The sequence below is a fragment of the Taeniopygia guttata genome, chromosome 4 (assembly GCF_048771995.1).
Source record: "Taeniopygia guttata chromosome 4, bTaeGut7.mat, whole genome shotgun sequence".
NCBI lineage: Eukaryota > Metazoa > Chordata > Aves > Passeriformes > Estrildidae > Taeniopygia > Taeniopygia guttata.
In genome coordinates, this window is record NC_133028.1 from 28,422,464 (window position 1) to 28,436,954 (window position 14,491).

At 35.7% G+C, this 14,491-nt stretch overlaps 1 protein-coding gene across 13 annotated transcripts in view; it reads right to left on the reverse strand.

Moving 5' to 3' along the window:
• Positions 1 to 14,491, reverse strand: part of SGCZ (sarcoglycan zeta) — a 393,854-nt gene that overhangs the window by 319,078 nt on the left and 60,285 nt on the right. For 3 of the 13 annotated variants that reach the window (XM_072928215.1, XM_072928216.1, XM_072928214.1), the window contains exon 1: positions 6,508 to 7,133. The exons of the other annotated variants lie outside the window; for them this stretch is intronic. The gene's annotated coding sequence lies outside the window, so the exon portion shown is untranslated. Of the gene's footprint in view, positions 1 to 6,507; positions 7,134 to 14,491 lie in introns of those variants that run through there. 13 annotated transcript variants of the gene reach the window in all.

Here is a 14,491-nt window from a genome sequence, read left to right on the forward strand (position 1 = left end):
TTTCATTCTCTAACTTATGAGTTTTAGTTTTATTGCAATATTTGCATGGTGACATTCAAGAATGGCCCATCTTAGGAATCAATAACAAAAATGTTTTGTGTGTTCACTCAGAGTCAATGCAAGCTCACTAGCACGCTCCAGTTAGCTGGCTCCTTATCTCCAAAATAGATAGTGAAATTGGGCAAATGTTGTTTGACAGATGTAATGAAGCCTTCTTAACACATTTTAGTTTGGGTTCTGGGTTTTGTTTGGTTGGCTGGGTTTTTGGGTTTTTTGTGGGGGGGAAACATTTGTTGTTGCTGGTTAGGGTTTTTTTTTTTTTCCCTATAGAAAGTGCTGGCCTTGTTGCATTAAAATTTATTTTCAAATAAGAAGTTAGATGATTGACAAAGAACCCATTCTAAGCCAAAGTGCATATGAGCTCTCTATTTCCCTACCTGTTCCTAGAAGAAAAATTTAGTTACGTTTCCAATATCATATTAATAGATCTATTACCACAATTTTTAACAGAACTGCAGTTTTGAAAGCCTTTCCAAGTACTTTTCAGAGGCTACTCATAGTTTTCTTGTCTAGTCATTCAAGGGCTTGTATGAAATGTCAGTCCACAGCTTTAGAACATGGTTATATCACCAAATAAGATATTTCCAAATGGGAACTGTTGCCTGTTAGTTGGATCAGCTGTTTTGCTAGCTTGAATCCCAGGAGCCTGAGACAATGAACCATCCATTTTAATGATGCTTTGTGATACCCTACTGCATGGAATTATATGACTCTTTCTGACAGGGCTCCAGGGCATCAAAGCAATCATTAGTAACATCCCAGATTTCAAAATATTACTATAGAACTGTAGTGTGTAACAGGTATAAGTGCAAAGCCAGGCTGTTGCTGGGAGGGAATTCTGCCTTTCAGATTCCAAAAAAAGCTTGCATTCTAGCTCTGCTGCCGGATGCCAGGTGGATGTTTTGACCTGAATGCACTGTCATTCATAGAGACCTTACATGTGGTTAAAACAAAAAGTACCCTGCACCACACATTTTATGCTTCACATGCACGATGCTTGTTTTTTCATTGCCCAAACAAGAACTCAACTGGCTCAATACCAGCTGTGTTCAACATAATAAGTCACATTTCACTCATGACATAAGATGCTTTAGCTGAGAAGAAATACCAGAAAAATCACTGACTAGACTGCATCATAGTAGTTTATAGCCTAGACTATATCTAAGTAAACAAACCCACTGGACCAAAAGAGGGCTGGCTTCATTATAACCTTCATGTATACATCACTGCACAAATCAGGTCTGGAGTAGACACCACTGCAACAGCAGCATTCCCTTCTACGTGCAATGTGTAGTACTATGTGCAACTGGAGGCAGATTTAAGGTTATACTGACAGCTAGAACTAAGATTTCCCTCACTGTAGATAGAGTCTAAGACAGCCACAATTATTTAAAATACTTGGTTTATACAGAGCATATGGGCTGTGTAGCATGCATATACATAAAAGCACATTGGAATTTATACTTTGATAGAAAATATTTATGAGAGAGTTTTGTGTTCAGTCTTTCTCTGAAGATCCTGATATGAAGGAATTTAATGATCAGATAATCGGCATCTTTTGTTCAAAATGTTGATTTGCCTATGATTCTAAAAAACAGTAGTTTGGTAGTATTTTTCAAGTACCTTCTTAAAATTCTTCTGATAAATTTCCACCCTGAAGTGAATGATTTATTTGCTCAAGTGGGCAATGAAACTAGTAGCTGTAGAATAAGGGACTTTAGTCCCATTAGCAAAAAGATCCCACTTTAATGGCTGGGGCAAAAAAAAAGGCTACTGCTACATGAGGTCCCTTCATCCATAAAATAAGGAAGTGGAATAGGGATTCCTTTTTCCATTAAAATGTAAACTAACACCCTGTAGTAATTGCACTTGAGGTTTGCAATGAGATAGCTGGGTTTTAAATAAGATTTGAAGATTAAGAATAAATTTTGCAATAGCATTAATAGAACAGCAATTGAATACCTACAATTCAACTATACAAACCATACACTGGCCTCCAAGGAAGACAAAATTAACTACAGCAACAACAGCCTGTAAGAAGGGAGCCTTGATTATCCAAGCACACACTGGCCATCTGATCTTAGATTCTGGCAATATGTAGTACAATTATTTGAATAATTATAGTATTGCTTGCTCCCACATGTTTCATTAAACAAACCTTTGGCTTGTGAACAGGCTGTAAGCAGATCTGTCAGAACTGAACTGGAGATATCTGTACTCTTAAAAGGGGTGGCAAGGCTTAACAAAAGAGAATTAATGGCAACACATAAGCCCAAATACCAGCTAAACCAGAAAGGCCTCTGATAGCTTCGCCTCCAGAAGACAAAAGGTGATGTCAAACCAATGCAGACCATTCAGCGAAGTGGCATCTTCTGAAATTCAGCAGTGGACAAAACTTAAAAAAAAAAAAAGTATAACATTTATTAAATAAAACAATGTTCCTTCTTATGAAGTCTTTTTTTAAGAAGGGAAGACTCAAGAACATTTAGAATCATGTCTGTTGTCTCAGAAATTGAGTTAGTTAATTAAATATCTCAGAGTGTTTAAGTAAAATTCTCAGCAGAATGAGCTGCTCATGTTATCTTCACTCAACAGTATTTAGTAGTGGTGGTAATTGTTGATTTAACTGAGCAGAGAAGATGTTACTTCAGTGAAGGTATATCTCACTGTTTATTTTTCTTCATAGAGGTACCATTTACACATTTTGGTAAACATATTCTATGTAGACATTTTTCATCTGGAATAAAAACATTCCCTTCCTTCCTACTCTGGAAACAGTGTGTAAATTAAAATAGAACCTGTGTGATTTACTCAGTCTCTAAACTCTGGATCAGTATTATCTTGTTTCCCTGGAACAGATTATCTTTATCCCCCAAATAATTTTACCAAGTTTAGCACACAGTGGCTCTTCTCTGGACTCTGCACCAACAAAATTTTATTCTAGAGTATAGTTTTCAAATTAAATTGTTTGGAATATTTGTGGTATATTAGTCCACTTTCTTCAAGACAGTATTCCCACAATAACAGCTTATCTGCAATTCTGCTAAGAAAAGAAATATTAAAATCCAGAAGTGATTAAATACATCACTGAATTAGTGCCTATATAAATGTATTGACACCCTGCCAACAAGTGTAACATATGTGTAGAAATAATTTCTTGTGGATAATCAAAAAGCAACCTTCAAATGGGCTTGGATTATTTTAGAGGAGTATAAATCTTACAAAAATAAAAAAGCATAATTTAATTTTGCTGAATGGACTGTCAATATAAATTAAAAGAAATTGCATGAAAGAAACTTTTGCATGCTTAAACAGTTTGCTGTGGCAACCTGAAATATTGACAATTTTAGGTCATGGTTCTAGAATTGCTTTATCATCAGATGAGGTACAGCTTCAAATTCAGAGGGATCTACCATTGCATCAGCCATTATGGACTCCAGCCATGTGCTCATATGCCAAATTGGTACTCAAACACTCCCTACTGGCTGGCTATGACAGTTACCACTTGATCCAAATGATCTTTAATTGTCACACTGAAGCACATTGATCATGCAAAACTTAGTGCAGTGCTCTAACTTGTCATTGTGTTTGGCATAAAGCACTGTTATTATATTTTGTTACTATTCAAATACAGTATCAGGTGTCATTTTTATTTTCTTCCAAGAAGCTGATGAGCCTGGGCATCAAAGCTGCCTGGGCACCAGCAATGGCCTGCTGCACAGAACATCTGCTCCCATCCCAGTGTCCTACAGCACAAGTTAATCCATTTGCAAATGTTTGTTTTCTTTCAGATTTCAGTAAAGAGCAGCTAAGCTGTTTGCCCTTATATGAAGGCCTAATATCATCATTGTGACAAACTGAACAAGTAGCTATTTTTATGACCCAAATGCCTGACAAGTTTTCTTCCTGTGCCTAACTGGGTGGGGGGAATATATCAGGCAAGCATCAAGAACCACTATTGCTTAACTCCATTGTTACTTTGCCATTACAGGCAGGTTTGCCCTGGTGCCCCGGATTTGGTCACTTTTGTTTGATTCTGGGTTTCCAAATGAAGCCACAAATTTTAGCAGATTTGCATAAAGCTTTCATTGTGAAAAGAGCAGTTAAATAGCTCTAATACTCCATATTACAATTACTAGCATGTTATGAAATTTCATTCTGATAGAGTACATGGATCCCTTTAAAATACAACAGTTCATGGACGGCTCTTTGAAAAGTGACTAGTCAAAACTCTTTTTTCCTGTTAGGAGCTTGGAATTAATAATATAATACAGCTTATAATGATTATATCAAAACACTACAAATTTTAACTGAAATATCATCCTAACCTTCCTGCACTCTAAGGCATCTCTTGATGACTGCCTTATCCCTACCATTTGGCAATAAGCAGTTAAGTATTTTGTTGTCTCAAAACCAAGTACCCCACAATTCAGAAAGTTGCCATCTTACACTAAGTATGGAAAATAACCTTCCTTACAAAGACATTATTCGAATTAGTATTTGAAACTGAGTTTCCAATGTCTCACTATTAATATTTCACCTAAGGGTGTCTAAAAAGCATGAAGTCAGAAGGCCAGGAGTCAAGTACTAGTGCTAGCTGGATCCAGAAAACAGTCTAAATATAGCACTTAGAATTCATTTAGAGCCTCCTGTCATGCCACCAGTTCCTTATGTTGCAAATTACTATTCTAGGTTAAAATGTCGGCCAAATAGTCACTTCCTTTAAAAAAAAAAAAATAGCCCTTATTATTTCACACAAAAATCCCATGTTTTTTCTTTCAAGATCACACATTTAGCTACCATTTACCCTGTTAAGGGTAAAGGCTTACACGAACATTAAATTAGAACCCACTTTTTTCTGTCACACATTGCTGAACAAATGGAAAGTGCCTGCAGCACTTTAGGATTAGGGCTATTTCATTTTGACCACTAAGGGGCCTACTACTACTCCTCTCTCTTACACACCTCCTCCTCACTCCTTTCTCCTGCTATTGTTACTCCTCCAGGAGTGCCTGGTCAGATTGAGCCATGGCAGTCCTGTGGGCCAAAGAATGTGAGAGTAAAGCCCTGTCATCTGTCAGAGCAAAGTGGTTCCATGCCTTAAATATGCTGATGCTCTCTGAGCCAAGACTTAAAAATAAACATCAGCTTTTCAGCAACTGCTGAAAAGTAAGTGCTACACAAGAGTGCAGATAGCCCTTATCAAATCAAGATAACAATGAAACACCCATTGTCACAGCAAATGGGAGGGGATGTTCATGGGTGAAGACACTTACTCTTGAGTAGTATAATAAAAATAAAATCTGATTTGACAGTTATGTCTGCTTTTCACTGAAATACTAAAACACCCTGAAGATAAAAGACAGTCCCTAAACGGCTGCTTGCATCTAAAGCTACTCATGTAAAACCTTGAACAAAAAAACTCACCTCACATACACGAAAAATTCTTACCCAAAAACAACAGAAAGAAAATCCACCCAAACAGGCAGAATTTAGATTCCACTGACTGCTGCAATTCCCATAGAACTTTATCTAGCTACTGCCTTTTTTTTAAGACAGTGAATAAAAGCAAAAATAATAAGCATCAGAGGAAACTGATACTTTTTTGTCAGTACCTAAGCTTAAAGGAAAAGGCAGTTTGTCAGGTTAATGAATTTTTTTGTTTTGCTCCCAACTTTCTAATACACCCTAAGGTCACAGAGTGGAGGTAAAACAAAAATGAGAGCAGTTTTTATTAACAGCTGCCTGAATAATCTTACAACAGAGAACAAATGCCTCTAATCAATAGCATTGAGCAGCCACTCTAGACCACCTGGGATTCAAAAATCATTTCAGCAGACAAGAACTTCAAGTTAGGGATGTTACTCACCTCTTTGTGAGTTTTGCAGATTAAGCCAGATCATGCCTTTCTTTAAATACAAACATTTACATAAGGAAGCCAACAGAGAGAACTAAGCATTTTCTTTGTATTGTTCAAGGCTCTTTGATATACTGACTTGTCCCCTAAAAATTAAGACCTAATCTAGAAGTAACTAAATGTTAACCACAAATTTATTCAGAATCACACAGAAAAGTCATCCTCAGAGAAAGAAAGTAACTAAAACAAGTGAGAAAACACAAACCTCCTCCACTATTAGTAAAAATTGGCATTTTCTTCACTATCAAGTGCTGACACAATTATGGAAAAATCAAAAGCAACAACTAATGATTTTTAGGGAATTTTGGCTTGCTTGAAGACCAGTAGCCTACAGCTTACCAAACAAGCCTATACACAGTAGATGCTCTAACAAAAGCTTGTGCATTTTAATATGGACAGCAAACAATCTAATATTCCTCCCATAAACTAAAGCTTTACCTTCAGGCAGATGCAAACACCGCTAAAATATCAGAAGTTACAAACCCTTAGTCTTTCACAGTCTCAGTAGAAGTCTAATGCCCATATCTTACCCAGCTGTTTAATCCTCAAAAGGCTGAAGGCAGCTGCAAGGTACAGTCAGATACTCTGAAGATCACTAGAGAGAAAGATGTAACTACCACCGCAGCTGCTTTGGGCAGGAGTCTAAAGCCGACATGTTTCTTGCAACGGGGACGTAAAGAGATTTTCGGGTATTTGCAACCTCACTCGTACTGGAGAGTCCTGCATCAATAAGCATCATTCATCTGCATAATCACTAAAACTCCAGTATTTCAGCTCAATCACATAGGCAGCAATTCTAAGAAAGACTCAGCTGCTGCATCTGCATAGCTCAATTATACACAAGTTGTACAGACAGCAGGCTTCACAGTGGCTGAGTGCCACAAAGCTGGCTGGGGGAAGGGGGAACATACACATGTAACACTGAGAAGAATAATAACTCAAATACGAGAAAGTCCAGAGTTATGTTGGTAAATAAACATTCTAATTTCAGGGACATAGCTATAACATAGATTTAGGTTGGGAAAGAGGACAGGTTACTCAGCAGTCCTTATATCACTTAACATATTTAGACCCCATACACAAATTAAGAGTACTTTAACTTGCTTACCAGAAGTTCATATTTCATAGTTTGTAAAACTGTTGAACTACCTCTCATTAAAAAAAAAAAAATAAATAAAATAACCCCAAAAAACCAAAACAAACAAACACACAAAAAAACACAAAAGAACCTCTCTCCCCTAGACAGCTTTTAAATAACACACCAACTCCCCATTTCAGCTTCATTTGAAACTGGTGAAATTAATTAGACTCAAGAAAGTTAATTAGACTCAGACGCTAAAATTTCCTCTTTGAGCTGGTTTCTGTCATGACAAGAATATAAGAGTGAAGTCATATTTGTAAAGAAAATTTGGTCTTATCAGTATCTTCTCTAATACACATACACAACTAAAGCATGGAAAGATGGAAAATAAAAAAGCTTGGGGAAAAAATGATCCTGCTAGATAACAAGCCACCAACCTACCCCTCTGGCAAATATGGCAAACAACCTTCTGGGCTGCTGAGCATTGCTAATAGGTCAAAGTGCGGGCCCTTGTCCTCTATTCAACCCTGGTCAGACGCATCTAGAGTGCTGGGTCTAGTGCTGGACTCCTTGATACTAGAAGTAATTGGACATACTGGAGAAAAATCCAACAAAGAGCCACAAATTATTAAGGAACTGAAGCATCTCTCAAATGAGGCTCAAGTTCAGGGAGATTGGAGTACTCAGCCTGGAGAAGAGAAGGCTCAGGGGGATCTTATCTTGAATATAAATATCTGATGGGGAAAGGTAAAAAAAGATTAAGCTGGACTCTTTTCAATATTCCCCAGACAAGAGACAACAGGCACAAATTCAAATGCAGAAAATTCATTTTAAATATAATAATTTTTTTTTTCTTGTGAGGGTGGTCAAATACCAGCACAGACTTCCCAGGGAACTTGTGGATATACAAACCCTAACTAGGCATGTGTCCTAACCTATTCTAACTGACCCTGCTTTGAGCAGGAGAAGTTGAATTAGATGATGTCATGAGGTCTTGGCCAACCTCACATGTTTTGTGATAACTCTGTAATGTGGTATGGTAACTTTGAAAAAACTTCTTCTGCAAAACCATAATAAATGTGAAATATTCCAAATATAACAAATCTTTATAGCTGCCAGAAAAAAAAATGTTTCTGCATACAGAGAACTGCTCTTTGAAGTATTTTTGTACCTTTTAAAGTAGAGAAGTCAAACAAGCATGATTTTAAAGGAAATTACAGAAAAATTACTTTCTTCAAGCTTGTAAGGGAATATTAAATTAGCAGCCACATAATGAAATAAAGCTGTTTAAGTAATAATCATCTTTGAGTGTTGCAAACCAAGTTTACTCTTTCATAAAATTCAACTCTGCAAGCAATGTGAAAGTTCATTTAAACCTGCAATGCAAATATTCCTAAATATTCCACTGAATAGTTCTCAAGGAATTTCTGTGGTTGGGTTCCACTCCCTCCTGTATCCTATATTCTGTATAACCCAATTTTATTAATTACAGAGGGTAAAATATCAGCCAGCTGCATGTTTAACAGAGAAAAAATAAAGACTTTAAGAAACAATCATGTTCAATGTTACAGCTAGATTGTAAGATTATGAGATGTAATTTAAGTTATTCTGGTTTTCACTTCATGAAATCCATTAAAAGTAGGACCATCTTGGGAAGTCATGTCTTTTCAGAAATATATAAATAATGCACCTTGTACTACTATTGCTGTTGAATATCCTTGTCTGAAAAAATAGTTTACTTCAGGAGAGAGCAATTCATAGTGGCCAAGACTCTAAGTAACAATCTAGTTAAGTTTTCTCATGGAAGATACATTCTGAATATCTGAGAATAGACTCTAAAATAAGAAAAGTATGAATCTACCTATTCACAGATTTATCAAGCTTTCATGTGTTTCAGCAGCAGAGAATAAATGATTTATTCCTGTCTCTATTGAGGTTACTGGCAAATTTCCCATTGCCTTCAATGAAGGGAGGGACTGTCACTGTGGGTCTCTGAGGATAAGAGTTATTCTTAACTATAAAGCAATGTGGATCACTGTGCAAAAAGACCAAAGGAGTTGCATCAAGAACACACAGCGAGACGCGCTGTTGTTCATTTCTCTCTGAAACCCTGTGCTGTTCAATGTCCCTTTTCTGTGGAAGCCAGTCTTCTTCAAAGCCTGACTGTCAGAACGGTACCTCACAAGGCACACAGTCCAAGATTCAAACATTTTGAGGAGGTGTCTGATGTCTTTCTTCTTTCCCTTTTCAAAAGAAATTAGCCATATCCAAATAAATAGCACATGCATTTGGCCTCTAATTAAATTCATGCTGCACAATAACCCTGCTGCCATGGTGTTGTGTACATTACCTTCCTACAGCCACTCTCCCAGAAACATTGCTGTGCATGGTGAGATACCAGACCATGGCTCAATTAATTGCAGTCCTGGTTTTACACTTACTGAGGCTGAGGCAGTGCAGTTTGTTCTTTCGGAGGCTGTGAAGCCTGTGTTCCACTAACATTTCTTATGTTTGTTTCTATCCAGGAAGATAAAATGCTTCCTTCTAGTGCTGTTAGTCCAACAGCTTCACAAAATCTAGGAGCCTGACACAATGCCAGCGTCATAAACTGCTATAAAGCATTTACAACAGAAGCAGACACGTGTGCTCTAGAGTTTTATACTGCTTTCCACATCAGTCGTTTATGTTGAAATGCCAGTGAAAGCCTGCATATACTATCTTCTGAAAGTACCCTGTTAAATACTTATACCTACTGTTTAAAGAAGGGCATAAACTCAAAATGCATTAAATGGCAACACTTCTGTTTGCTTGTTTGATTTGAGAAAATAACATAGAATTTTAGGTAGTGAGTTAATCTTCCTGGAGATATTTTGAGGTTATTTTAGAATTTAAATTACTAAGAGAGAAACAAAATTCAGACTCTGCTATTTGTTCCCTTTTTTTTTTTCTTTTTTCTCCCCTTTTATGGGGAATTCAAATATGGAGGGAAAATTAAAAAAAAATTAGATTACACATCAGGTTCTTTCCTGTGTTATATATCACATCAACACCAAAATTTGCTCATGTTCTTCTTGGAAGTGTTATTGTATAAAGGTTTTACTCCTGAAAGCTTTATAAAAGGTGTTTTGTGGGGGGAAAAAGGGATGACCCTAATCAAGAGAGAACACTACAGAAGATCCATGATGATGTTGAAGGGTCAACCGGAAGGTTGTACCTGCACAAGGCAGACACTTTCAAGAGCACTTTCTGGCAGCGCAGGACTCCAGCTGATTCCAATCATCGTTGTAAAAGAAGGTGATTTCTTCATCACCCATCCCGACCAAAAAAACTTCACCTTTTCTTCAGGGCAGTTGTTCTACAGATGTGCACCAGGCAACTGTACCAGTAAGAATAAATGTGGCTGCTGTGCAAAAACTATTTTGGAGCTTAAATAGGAATATTTAGAACTATCATCTCTAGAAAGTATTTTTGCTGAGAAAATGCTTTGTAGCAATTCAGATATTACCACAGTAGAAATAAAGAGTTTCATTTTTTTTTTCACTATGGCATTCAGTAATTACCTTTTAAATCTTTCAAGGACAAAAGTTCCTTATTGCAATGAAATTAGTATAGTTGTTATGTTATCCTCAATATAATGGAATTTCATTAACAATATCATCTAAAGCACAGATTGTCTTACCACTTAAAGGTCAATTACTTTAAAATTTGCCCATTCCATATAAAATAAAATAATAATAATTTGAAGCCTGTTGCAATTCAAGTTTTTTAAATATCTTAAGGTTATGTGAAACTTACTTAATGAACAATTGGTTATTTGCTTTGGGTAGATGAACTGAACAACAGTAAGAGACAATTTACAGGAAATAGTTTATTTATATTTACTGCAGTCTATATTTGGCATGTTTGTAAGCATAGTTTATACCTGTAGAAAACAGCACTAGGCCAGAATTCTAACAGGTACGTTTATACAATTAGCATGCATTAGTATTAAATAGATATAGTAACTACATCTGTTAGTACAAATCCCGAACTGTGAAAAAGCTTTTTTTTTTTTTTTTTTTTATTTCCAGGTATCTACTGTATTTTGAATTTTTAAAGTCCTGAAGTTAGAAAATTCAAGCCAAATTTAAAGATAATCTTCTTCATAAGAAAGTTAATATATCTGTTTTCAATCTTTAGACTGATATGAAAATACATCATGGTATCATTTTCTGAGTCTTAATTTCTTTCATTTCCCCCCCTCTACTTCATTCCTCCTTTTAGCAACCTTTTCTTTGCTTATGACAGAATGAAGCTCAGGCAGCTCTCAGAAGATTAAAAGACAAAAGATTTAATTCACGCTTTCAAAATTCTTTTTTTGATATTGTTATTAGAGTCCTTGTAACTTATGAAATTTAGCTTCATTCTGAACAATTTATCAGGATACTGAAATGTAAAAGAATATCTGTTAAATTAAAAGGCCTAATATCCCTTTATTTACTATCTGATAAAGATTTAGAAATTTAATTAATTTCACAGAGATATGCAGGAGTGCATTATACTCCCTTAATAGCTTTGGGGCCTTTAGAAAAGACTTCAAACTGGTGATTGAAAGAACCAAGAATGTGGTCATTGTATATTGAAAATAAAGTTTGAAAAAACAAGATATTCATTAAGTAGGGCCAGAAAGATTTTTAAAAGCTGAATAGCTTGGTTTCATTTTGCCCCTTAAGATTGCCCATATGAGAAGCAGACTTTCCAAATTGAGACATAGGGGGGGGGGGATGTCATAAAATTAACTTAGAGTAGACAAGGAACAAGGAAGGAACAAAGAAAATTTAAAAGATATCTAGAAATTAAAATGTTTTTTTACCAGAGTTCTGGAGCAGTCTATATGAAACCAAGAAACTTGCTGAAACAACCACAAATTTGACAAATATATTGTGTTAATAAATATTCTTTTTGCAAAAAAAAAAACTATTGTCACCGTTGTGCAAAAGTAGTTCTGCTTGTTAGTTCCACTGAACATAAGAATTTGGATCACTAGTTATCTGCTCTGCAGTTTTATTTAAAACCATAAGGAAAAGCATATTGCACTCCTTCCAAAAATTCAAGTGAATGTAGACGTAATGCCTTTATAATTTGGCAACTCATCCTGAATTATTTTTGATTACCTATCATCTCTGAGCAATAGAGACTAGCACATAGACCAGTTTCAAAAACTGGCAAAGTGAGAATTGCATTACATTTATCCTAATGTTTTCTCATAGAAGTTCTGCAAAAACAATTCACAAGAAACTGAACCATTACTGAAAACTATATTTCGTTATTCTTCTTTCTTCAGTTTAGTTCTTTGCTTTGAGGACAGCTTTTGAAATTAAATGAATAAATTTATATGCTCAAAAAGTATTAATTATAATATAGCACATTATTTCTCCAAAGTCACATGCATTGATGGAAATGCTAATATTTCATTGTTTTATTTAATTCTCTATATAAATCAATTACCTGATATGACAGGTTGTCACATTATTTTGTTGTTGGTGGTGGTGGGTTTTTTTGGGAAAACAGCAACAATACTTGTAACAGAAGTAGATATACCAGTCAGTAGTAATATCAGTATCACTACCTTATATAAACGTGCTAAAAGATGGACATGGCATCTTTGAAGAAATATAATAGCAAAAATAATTTTTTTCAATTAACTCCTGTTTCGTATCAATTTGGCATAATAGCCAAATATGGGAGTGGTCTTTATACAATTTGCAGCCCACAGCCTATTTCTAGAGATTTTCCTCTAAATAATGAGCTGGACGTAGCTAAGAACTGTTGTTTGGTGTTAACAGTTACACTGTTCTCGTTAAAGGGGAAGGAAAAACGGACACGGCAGGGTGAGAGGCAGAAAGGTTTGCGGGGTCCTTCAAGGTAAGAATTCCTATTCTTCTGCAGACAAGCTCCAGAGAGTGGAACAAGAGCAATGAAGTCCAAACCTGGTTTCCCATGGTGAACATTTCCTATGTTAAACACAGGATATATTGTTACTCTTTTCTTGTGGTTGAAGAACATATCTGCTCCATAATCTCCATGATTTTATATAAATTGGCAATACCTTTTGCCTGTTCCATAGATCTCTTTCTGTTACAATTGAAATAACTCAAATCATTTGAGTGCTTTTATGCACAAAATCAATGAATTTCAGTACACCATTTTTAGAAATTTTCTGCCATATTTTGAAACTCTTTTTTCTTTAATAAAATCAATTTATTTATAAAAAGGCTCATACTGTTAACTTGAACATTCATAAACTTTCAACATTGTTCCTATGATTGTCTTGAAAATCTGGCACAGTAGAAAAGAAATTGGTCTCATTCAGCCTAGGTTTTAGGAGACAAAACTGTGACTCTTTATTGCTTTGAAATGGTGAATGAGAGAAAACATAACCTCCACATCTGTGTCATACCTTTGCTTCTCTGCAGCATGTGGAGATGTGCCCAGCCCTAAGATTCTGTGGCACTGCTCTGCGAACACCTAAAGGCTTACAGCAGCAACAGCCTCTTGAGGGATGGAAGGATGTTGCTACTCATCCATTTACTCCACTGTGTGTGTTTCAGCACAAGGTCAGGGAAAGTGGAAAGTTTGTTGTAACTACTCAGACACAAACTCCTAAACTCTGAATGGGTGTCAGTAGCAGGCAGTGGGTTGGAGCAGAAGGTACATGCAGAGGGTATGTCATATATGCCCAGAGGCATAAACATTCAGTGTTAACAAAATTACATGTCCTCAAAATTGAAAGAAAATATTCTCTGGTTACCAGCTGTCCTCAACCCCACACAGAAAGTTTGCTAAGTATAAATTGTCAGATGACAAAATGCAGTACTGTTTCTTTCCTTATTTTTTCACTGAGACAACATTTACATGCAAAAGCTTAGATGGGTTAAGGACCCAGTTTGAGAGCAAATCAGTGGTTTTTTCCTAGGGTTTTCAGTTTCTGACATTAGTTAATCAAAATTAAATCAAGTCCTTACAGCTTCTGATTGGAAACTTGCCTATTTTAAAGGATCTGTTAAAAGTGGTGAGGCTAACTTTAATTATTCACCAAGTACTCTCTCTCCAGTATTTTCAAATAAGTAATAAAGCAGAAAGTACACCTAATGCAACTGAATGAAATGTAGGAAATTCATAACTGTAAACTTAGGACAATAACAAAGTTGCATTCTGAAAAGTAGTAATCATAATGTGCATTAAATGAAAGTTAAAAATAAACTATCATGTCCATACTCTTAATTTTGATAATAATGCAATATAAACTACAATCTAAAATCTACATATATTCACTTTTTTATAGTATTTGTAGGCAATTGAAAGTAAAAGTAGTTTAGCTTTGTGTTTAACTCACATTGTTGTAATCCAGATTAATTTAAGTACCTAGAACCAGATAGTTTAAATAAAAAAAA